This window comes from Rutidosis leptorrhynchoides, chromosome 7 (genome assembly GCF_046630445.1).
Source record: "Rutidosis leptorrhynchoides isolate AG116_Rl617_1_P2 chromosome 7, CSIRO_AGI_Rlap_v1, whole genome shotgun sequence".
NCBI classification, from domain to species: Eukaryota; Viridiplantae; Streptophyta; class Magnoliopsida; order Asterales; family Asteraceae; genus Rutidosis; species Rutidosis leptorrhynchoides.
The window spans coordinates 364,332,849-364,343,620 of NC_092339.1; positions in this window are offsets into that span (position 1 = coordinate 364,332,849).

Consider the following 10,772-nt stretch of genomic DNA (forward strand, 5'->3'; position numbering starts at 1 on the left):
GGATTTGCTCGCGAAATTTAGCCGTCGAAGTAGTTGTGTAGTCTAATAACGATTTCAGCAATGTTGGGGCTTCCTGTAGCTTTGGGAGGAGGAGTTTTCCGTTTTGACAGCATAGTGAGAATGTTGGTGTCTTTGTGGAATTGGGTTTGTTAGTACGCTCTTCATACCACATACTTGCATTGCAATACATACACTTAAAGGTTGGTGCGCCTTGGTTATGGTAAGACACCTGTGTACCTGCAAATAGAGTAATTAGTTGGCCATGATGGTTTAATGACAAATGCACTTTGACCTGTATGGGTGGTTACCATAAATAATTTAACCACTTTAGTTTATGTTTAAAATAATTGGTTATTGGTGGAGTTCCTGTTGGGCATAGAAGTTACCTGAAGACGTGTAGGCAATATGCGGGTTGCGCTTTTTATAACTTGTATGTTCTTTGCCGAGTTTGCCTGAGTAAAATAAAGTGTACGTGTTCGATGATAAATTTAGTGAAAGCAGTAAAACAACGTTTAACAACTCGAAACAATTTAAACGGTCAGCTGGGAAAGCCTAAGCGGGTCGAATATCCAAAAACAAATCTTAGTTGTTCTGGTTCACCATGTATGAGAACGATGGATAAACAGTTAGTTAGGGAGCTACTTCAAATATGACAAATCTTGACCATCAACACCGCTAGACAAAATAAAAATCATGACACTATGGGCATCCTAGGAAACATGGTTTAAAAAAAAAATATAAAATCAGAATACTTTTCTTATCAATTCTTGCATGAGAACACAATATAAAAGTTATGTCCTTACACTTTCGCTTAGCAAACACCTTTAGGTGAGAGTTAATTGTAAGTTAACCAGGTTTCGGCAACGCAGGGGGCGGCATAATTTTCAAACCCACAAATGTCTGCACCCGACCATGCATGTTTGTCTCCATCGATTCTATAATGAGTGAATGCTGTAGGATCCTGGAGAACGATAGGGTTGCGCTGTCGTCTGTTTGGTTCGCTACATTGAAAATAAATGTATCAAAAGTAATGGGCCAGTGTGTCACAGCCACGATTGTCTGATGAGAGACTTTAATACCATGGACAAACAATGAGTGCATTGATGAAATGGACAAATACTTACCAGATTTGACATGGTTAGTCGGTTCAATGTACTTAAGGCCAACAAAAGTCTGACTTTGGCCATGTAGCTGGGTCTTGATGGTTTCTAAAATCAATGAATGGTGCAGAATAGTGGAGAAGGTCAGTGGTGCTTCGCCGGCAGTGGCTTTACCTGGAAAAAGCAACAACTTATATATCTGGTAAAGTTTGTGTTAACGTAGTAACGTTAAATCATATTGTGTTAATTAAAGAATGTAAGCTAGGCAAACTCCTGGCCTTGGGTATACGTACCAGCCCGTGTCTATGTAAATACAACCACAAATTTGTACTATGAATAATATAAAGCATATATTACCCGATATATTATACAAATGTTTCTTAACATTACACGGATATACTCTTATTCCCTACAGGAAAATGCAGAGGCACGAACGCATAAAAATGTTTTTTTATGATTTAAAGTATGATCATAAGCAAATCTATCGTGAGGTTAATATGTGTAACAAAATTAGGTGCAAATCAGGACTTTTTACAGGATTTAGTGAAAACCTGAATTGCTGCTACATCCTTGAGTTAACTTTAGAACACAATACGGCTGTGGTTTTCCAACAGCTCCTGTCTTTGTTGATGTGTATATTGACAGCCCACACTTGGGAAATCCTGAATGTGTGAGATGAAGGATGGAATCTGGTGATCACAAAAAGGGAGGAGGATAAGCATTGGTATGTATGGGATGTGCTAAAATTTGATATAACGTGCTATGAATGTAAAACATACCTGGAGACATCTGTGCATAGGGGAGCCAAACCTAAGTGCTGGTCATTCAAGATATTGGGTTATAATGAGAGAAAGTAGTATTTATGTATAGCAACAAATAAATGTGAGTAGACAGTTTACAGGCTTTTCCTTTCCTTGTGGCTTTTCACTTATCCCTAAACATTTAATATGATGTGGCTAAGTAATGCAGGGGGTTTACAGAAAGCCAAGGGTTGGAGAAGGGAAACATGAGGGGATTATATTTATGTTATCTAATCCATAGATTCACACTAAATGTAACTGTGGGTATGCGCTTAAATTTATCATGACTCCTGATGCAATACATCCTCTAACAGTCGATAATTTAATTACTATAATGGCCATGGATAGTTAAGTAGGAAAATAGGCATGATTACACTTCATATATGTATGGACTACAACGCATACTTGACAATTCTACCTCCTTGGATGCCTAATTTAGGCAAAGGATTTCGATGTACTATTTTAATGATACTCATCCTGCCATTTATGAGTCACCCTTTCCATGTTTGTATTCCTGGCATTTATGAGGACCGGTCACCTGGGAAACATAAGGCAAAATACTATTTGGGCAGGTATTGTATGCTAGGAGCTCGAGTCGGCGTTGTACAAAAGTGAAGTAAACATGGTACACCTAAATACGATTGTATACAGTGTAAACGAATCATGCATAGTAAACATTCATGCAAGTACATAAATCAACTGCCTCTAATTCAAGCCTATTTTCGTTTATGTAAGTTACCAGTTACCATAACTTAAAAAATATTGCAGCAGGCCCTTATACCAAGCCCAGATTATAGTGGCATGCAATTTAAGAATAGTGCATACGGTGAATTCAATCGGGTCAGAATGCATACAAAGGTACTCACATCCTAAATTTGTAGGGTTGTATGGTAACTGCATTCTCCACTAAATGGGAATCGGGTAATAACAGCAACACAACCATATAATGCAAACCCATAAAAACCGACATGGTTATAATACCTTTAAAGCATGACGAATAACGGAAACATAGACTTTATTATAAATGCCCAAAAACATGGGGGACAAAGTTTATTCATGTTGGCTAAACACGCCAACAGCGGTAGGAGATCGAAAAATGTGCTTACAAAGATAAAAGACTGAAATTATAACTCATTAAGTTGAGCTCTTTATTTTAATTATGCGGCTCCTTTTTATGCATTCTTCTTCATTTCCTTCTCTTCAACATTTGTTGCTGCAGGGGGCTGGTCATCATCCGAATCAGACGTAGTAACTATGAACCTATATTTCATGACAACGATGTGTTTAAGCGTGGGCTTCACAATTGATAATAATGGGAGCATTATACAACGGGTGTCTGCCCTTGTATATATGATTCCATATTTCTATATAAGTAGGCTGGGTAATAGGTTACCTCCGGCGGTTCAGACGTTCTAAGTCCTTTGCTGGTGTAGGGACATCAATCTCGCGTTTCAGCCCTTTTGAGGCGGACGATGGGGAAATATTAGTGTGAGTAACTGGTTCAGCAACTGTAGGTACGGTGACGTCCTCATCACATCCAGAGGGTGGGGTTTCGGGAACTGGGTCATCCAAGTACACCTTTATACAATTGAAGCTTTCAAACGTTCCGTGTTCATAGTAAGAGCTAGTCTTTATCAACACGACCTGTGTGGTTCCCAAGAGTTTTGCAAGCGCATTCAGCAAAACGGTTGTGCAGGTTTCCTAGATTGATATAAACATGAACTGTTAGCATGCGCAAACAAACGTATGCGACAAAACTTGTTAAACATACCTCATCTTGTTCAGCCAACAGAACGGGTGCGGTTGTCTGAGTCAGCTGTTCCGCGATTTCATCAAAGAAAACAACCATGGTCTCAGCAGTCGCGTCTCGGACATTGCATTGTACTCGGAACCTGGGAATGTATAGCGGGCATGTATCAGACAGGCCTCAGTGAAAGGTCAAACAAATGAGATAGATGGTTGGAGTTTGGAACCCACATATAAGTATAGACAATAAATACCTGGTAATCGGCTCAGGCACAATTTTGGCGCAAGATTCACAATAGTAGCCACAAAACTTCCTCGTGATCCCTTTTTTTGCTTTGCAGATACTGCAGGTTGTGTAATGCCACCCCTTGTTCATGCGGATGTTAACCAGTTCAATTTTACACTTGAAAACGTCACCCTAAAATTTAACCGCAGCAGTTAGTGGTATTATGTGACGGGAAACCCCTGTTGGTGATAACATGAAAACACATTTTCTATTGGAGTGTACTTACCGCACTGTTTTTCCCTTTACGGACCAGCGCCGGGAGATCAGCGAGTGTCCCTTCTTTGGGTGGTGGAAAATGGCGCCCGGAATATAAATCTTCATGAGTGTCCGAAAACTCAACGCCGCTGTCGAAATTTCCCTTGCTCTTTAATACCAGTTTTAGGTCAACTATGCACATTTTTTGGTAACAAATGAAACCACATATACCTGATTTTGTTGATGAAATCACTGAGATCGGGTATTTGCATGTCATCCATAATCATGGTCGATGATGTGCTTGACAAAGCCTTTGTACCTGTAAAGGGAGGGTAATAGTAGTTGTTAATGAACATGATATTAGTCGGGGGGCCATTGACGGAAGTGATAAAGCATACCATAGTAGTTTTGTTTCACAGAGACTGAGCTTAAAATGATGCAGTAGCGTGTGTTTGTCGCAGGTTTCCGGCCTAGGAAATAAGAGCCCAAGTTTCCCCACAATGTCACCCTGATCCGCTGATCCCTGTTAACAAAGAGGGAGGCTCAACATAAAAGTTTTTAGATGATACCTAAGAATTAAGTTCGCAGAAGCCAAATAGGCAATCACATGGGCCGTGTACCGTTCGTTTGCTAGTTCAAATTCTAGAGTGGGCGTTCCCTTTTTTGGGTTATGTGGCGTTCCCACATTCAACACGCATCCAACGACATCTAAAATTCAGAAGTTAGTAGGGGTATCTTGTATAAGCACTTTGACATAAACAGAAATGGAATGTAAATTTTTAAGAAACCCTACCAATCAAATATTTCCCGTCAGTTGCTTCCAAGGATTCAAATGGAATGCAGGCGAAAGGGTGTCGGATGTAGCCCGCTGTACCGGCCGACTGCTGCCTCCTCAAAAAGGTAGACCCCTGCAACTGAATCAAGAACTTGTTGTCCCTCAATATACGGTAACTGTCTTTATTGGGAACGACCTCGAAATTCTTGAGCAAATACACTGAACCTTCCTTGAGCCTAGGTATAAAGCAATGTGCAACAGTGCTTTTGGCGGTCAACTGAATCACGCCTCCCTGTACAACATCCAAGAAATTAAATCATTGGCAGGAAACTGGGGGTCAATATGTGAGCATTCTAATTACTAATATGCATCAACAACTACAAATGAAGAGCATGTATGTGTGGCCAGGAAGTCTAAATATTTATATGCATACATATAGAGAGGTGCAAGTCAACAAAGAATTGTAGAAAATATGCATGAACTATAGGAGGGTGTACTAAATTCAGAAGCCAAAAGGTGCATAAAGTATTATCATCTGTGTCAAAAGAATGATGAATTTATTTAAATAAACCACACCAGCATAAAATATACGAAGGTGTATATATGATTATACGGTGACCAAAAAATCAACATCTACGAATGCAGAGGCTTCATTTGTGGGCATCAACTCTAAATATGTATATGCATACATATATAGAGGTGTAAGTGTAAAGAATTGGATAAAATATACAAAGGAGCCAATTCACAAAACATGGGTCCAATTCCTACTATATAGATATGTTATACAGTGTTGACACACTTATCAACTACAAATAAAGATATTCATTGTGTATGCAGGCTCTATACAGGGGAGAATTAAATTTAGGAAGGAAAAGATGCTGAAAGTTTTGATATATATGTGACGACCCGGAAATTTCCGACCAAATTTAAACCTAACCTTTATATGTTTCCGACACGATAAGCAGAATTTGTAATGTTGAATCTCAAAAAGTTTGGAACTACATTCATGTAATCAATTACCCTTTGACCGTGTTTGACGATTCACGAATAATTATGTGTATATAGATATGTATATATAATATATAATAACTGAAAACATTAACAAAGTATTTGATATATATGATACTTTACATGAACGTATTTGTTTCGATATATTTATCGACAGAATTAAGAGATAATATCAAATGATTGAATTATCAGATACATTATGATATGATTACGGGCCAATGTTATGAGGTCCACTGTGATTTAAGAAATCTATTCTTTTTGACAATATTCGGAAAATGGTAAAGTGATCTATAAGTAAGAACGTGGAGTGTAAATAACTTAGATGTTGGATATCGACAAGTTAAGTAACTCGATATTTTTCATTAAGATGATTTCATACGTTTATTAAACCTTTGGATTTTATCCCATGCTTCACCAACAGACTGTAATTTAAAAACTTGAAACCTATTATGAATATATATAATTCTACTTTTCTAAAATGTTTTATGATATAACGATTTAAATTAATATTAAATATATTTATACGCGTATTATACGTACATAGTTTTATACTTTTACTATACTTTAACTTTACCTTTACTTTACCTTTACTTTACTTTTACTTTACTTTAACTTTAATAATTCACTTTAATAATTCACTTTAATAATTCACTTTAATAATTCATACTTTAATAATTCACTTTAATAATTCATACTTTAATAATTCACTTTAATAATTCATACTTTAATAATTCACTTTAATAATTTAAAAATCTATTATAAATAGAATTCAATAGGTTTTATTATTTCATAGAAACTTGAAAATATATTTCTCTAAACTCTCTCAATCGAATTACATATATATATTTACTTAGTATTATTTCAAGATATTATTAGTATACATAAAATACTACGACGGAGTTATATTCAGACGATTTTAAAATAAGTTTTCAAACGGGATAGAGTTAAGGAAATTATGGGTTATAGCTATGGAGGTTATGGATATTGTTCGAGGGTATTGCTCGTGAGGTCAACCTAACTTTTATCATTTTCGTTGCGTCTACGTACTTTCCTGCAATATTGAATCACAATATTGATATGTGAGCATTCATATCTTATCTTTTATATATTAATAGTGTATCCCTGACTAGTGTTCGAGTATATATGATTATGCATGTTTGTATGCTTAGTTTCGTCGTTAAATAGTTTATGCTAAATCACGAATTTGATACATATGCTACTGAGATAAGGTATATGATATGCATGTCGTTGAAAAGCTAAAGAAAAATTAATAACTTTTCATTTAGAAATCGTGTGGGTTCGATGAACGAATTAAAAGATATAGTCAACTGAATTATTATTAATTTTAATATTATTATTAAAACGATTATTATAATTGTTATCAGTTGATGTTATTACTAAAATTATTTTTATTACTAAAAATTAATATTTTTATTGAAACTATCATTTTATTATTTTTATCATTATTATTATTATCAATATTATTTAATCAAATAAATATGCGTACAAAGATATTTTTACCACACGTAATATAATTACATTAATAATACATACCACTATATTTTTATGATATTAAGTGAATTTTATAAATTTTATTACTTGAGATATATAAAAGTATATTTTTATCATATATGAATTTAAATATAAATTTTTATTTATTAATAAATGACTTGTATTATTTAGTATAATAAGATCTGATAAATATATTTAAATATATAAAACGACTATATATAAGTTATATAATAAACATGTATAGATTTTGGAAGTCATTTTGGGTCAAGTTGACTTTTGTTGACTTTTGTTGACTTTTGCATTTCGGTCTCGAGCATTAGGATTGTGATACACTACGACCTGACCTAAATTGTTAGACAGATATTGACCAACATATAAATATATATATACTTAATATAGGTTCATGAATCCGAGACAAACCCTGCACTTGTTCAGTGCCGTCATATACATAATTGCTACGAAATACAGTATTGTGAGTTTCATTTGCTCCCTTTTTAATTGCTTTTGCAATATATATTTTTGGGCTGAGAATACATGCGCTGTTTTATAAATGTTTTACGAAATAGACACAAGTACTAAAACTAATTCTACATGGGTTTAAACCAGAAATATACCCTTAGCTTGGTAACATTAAACTACTTGTCTATGTACGGTAGGCGCGAATCCTAAAGATAGATCTATTGGGCCTGACAAACCCCATCCTGACTATGGGATGCTTTAGTACTTCGAGGTTATATTAAACACACCTGATCTGGTGTACTTCAGAGGGTAAAACATGAACGTTAAGGCTTGTTACCGGGTGCCTACAACTTATAGAATACTTTTATACACTTGCGAGTGTACATATATTTATAAACGGAAATCTTGTGGTCTATTAATATATTGAAATGATTGATATGATAAACCTATGAACTCACCAACCTTTTGGTTGACACTTTTAAGCATGTTTATTCTCAGGTATTAAAGAAATCTTCCGCTGTGCATTAGCTCATTTTAAGGATATTACCTGGAGTCATTCATGACATACTTTGAAAGACGTTGCATTCGAGTCGTTGAGTTCATCAAGATTAATATTAAGTCAATTATAGTTGGATGTAATATGAAATGGTATGCATGCCGTCAATTTTTGATGTAAAGAAAGTTTGTCTTTTAAAAACGAATGCAATGTTTGTAAAACGTATCATATAGAGGTCAAATACCTCGTGATGTAATCAACTATTGTGAATCATTTATAATGTATATGAACGGATCCTTTCAGTTGGTATCAGAGCGGCGGTCTTAGCGAACCAGGTCTTGCATTAGTGTGTCTAACTGATAGTTGTTAAGATGCATTAGTGAGTCTGGACTTCGACCGTGTCTGCATGTCAAAAGTTTTGTTTATCATTTTTAGTCGGAAATCATCTACTTACCATCCTTAGGAAATTACCTGCTTATCATTCTTAAGTCTAGACGCGTTTTCCTACATTTATTGCATAATAGTGTATAGACGAATTCTTATCTTAGCATATCTGTTACTGTGAACTTTGACTGACATCTTTCAAAGATTCCTCCGTAATTTATGGGATTTTGGTATTATATATACATATGTAAATTATGTATTGAAGAATACCAAATCTAAATTCTACAATCTATTTCATACCAAAAAAAATTCTTTCCCTGATCATACAAGATGGATCCCTCAACCAGTTCGAGTTTCTCGGATTCCGACAGCTATGCCGATATGAATTTCCACATGAGCTCCGAAAGCAGTGTGACCGGAATGGATCAACCAATTAGCCATCATCTATTCTGGATGAATTGGGGATGGGTTCGTAATCTACTTAACCATTGGAGACAAGAAGAAGGCGATCCCTTTCATCCACCACATTGCCCTCTTGGCAATGAACCTGAAACACTTACCGGCGAACCTGTCCGAAACACCATTTTCTCTCTCATTTCCAGAGTATCTCGTCATAATTATATACTACACCAAATTCTAGATCTTATTTATCCGCTCGTTCGAACCGACAATCACCCCGGTGTAATAGAAGAAGTCAACGAGATTCGCGCTCGGGTAGTGGCTTTGGAGAATATGGTGCAAAGGTTACAAACACCAGCAGCAGCACCAGCAGCATAACCAGTACCACCATCAACAATATCAACAGTACCATTACCACCACCAACAACAACCGCATCGCAAACCTCAACTTCACAATCTGTTCCACGAGCATCGACGTCATACGCCATGTAGATACCAAGGAATACCACAACGATGAAGTACTGATTCATAACTTCATTGGGAAAACATTCTACGACGATTATGTAATTTCTAAAGTTTAGAAATTATCTATCCTAGCCTTAACCATAAATCAAATGAGTTTAATTTAATATTAACTCATTAAATCAATATTACATCTGAAGAAATATACACATATATATTTCCATAAAGACTGTAATAAAATTCTTTTGTACAAAATATTAATTGTGAAATTTTTTTTAACGGGTAGGTAATACCCGAGAGATATATAAATTCACAATTAATATGTTACATTCTTCGAATCTGATTCAGCAAATCATCCATTATACTCCCTACTTTCACAACAATATACATTCTTTTATAGAAATCAAAACAACCATACTCATTCAAAATCTAATTACATATTCTGATTTTGAAATCTCAGAATTCGATTCAAGATATAACCGAAATCATCACTCTTAGATTCCTACATCTTTCAAAACTATACTTTGACTTCAAAACTGTCCTAGAACCTCATTTCTATTCATGGAACTCACAAAAAATATTTGTATCATTCAAAATCTTAGAACATCATATGTATATTAACAATTACAATATGTGTTCAAACACTTCAAAATTCCTAAAGACATACGAGATGATGATCCAACCACATATTACCCACTGTCATGCATCTGAAAAGCTCTCGAAACCAAAGTTATAGTTTAACACGTATCCGTGTCAGATCCTTTGATATTTATTACCAAATATAATTTTTTAATCTCTTTCCAAAATAGACAGTTTTGTCACAGCTCCAGCAAATCACCTTCATTTGTTTATACGAATAAACCTTATTATAACAATTACCCCTTCATCATTGTTATCGGGGAACCTTTCATATCTCGCCACATTAGCAGTAAACTTATCAACAACTTCATTAACCTTCGACTTAAGCCTCTCCGAAAAGCCACTATACTTATTCATTAAAACCCCATCATGTACTCACCTACATCCTGTAACAATAATTGTCACACCAACTACTGGGAATTAGCAATCAGTATTTTGAATTTCGCGACAATTTTACGTCAAAAGTTATACATATAACGTCTATCTCCTAGACTTACATACTTCGAATGTG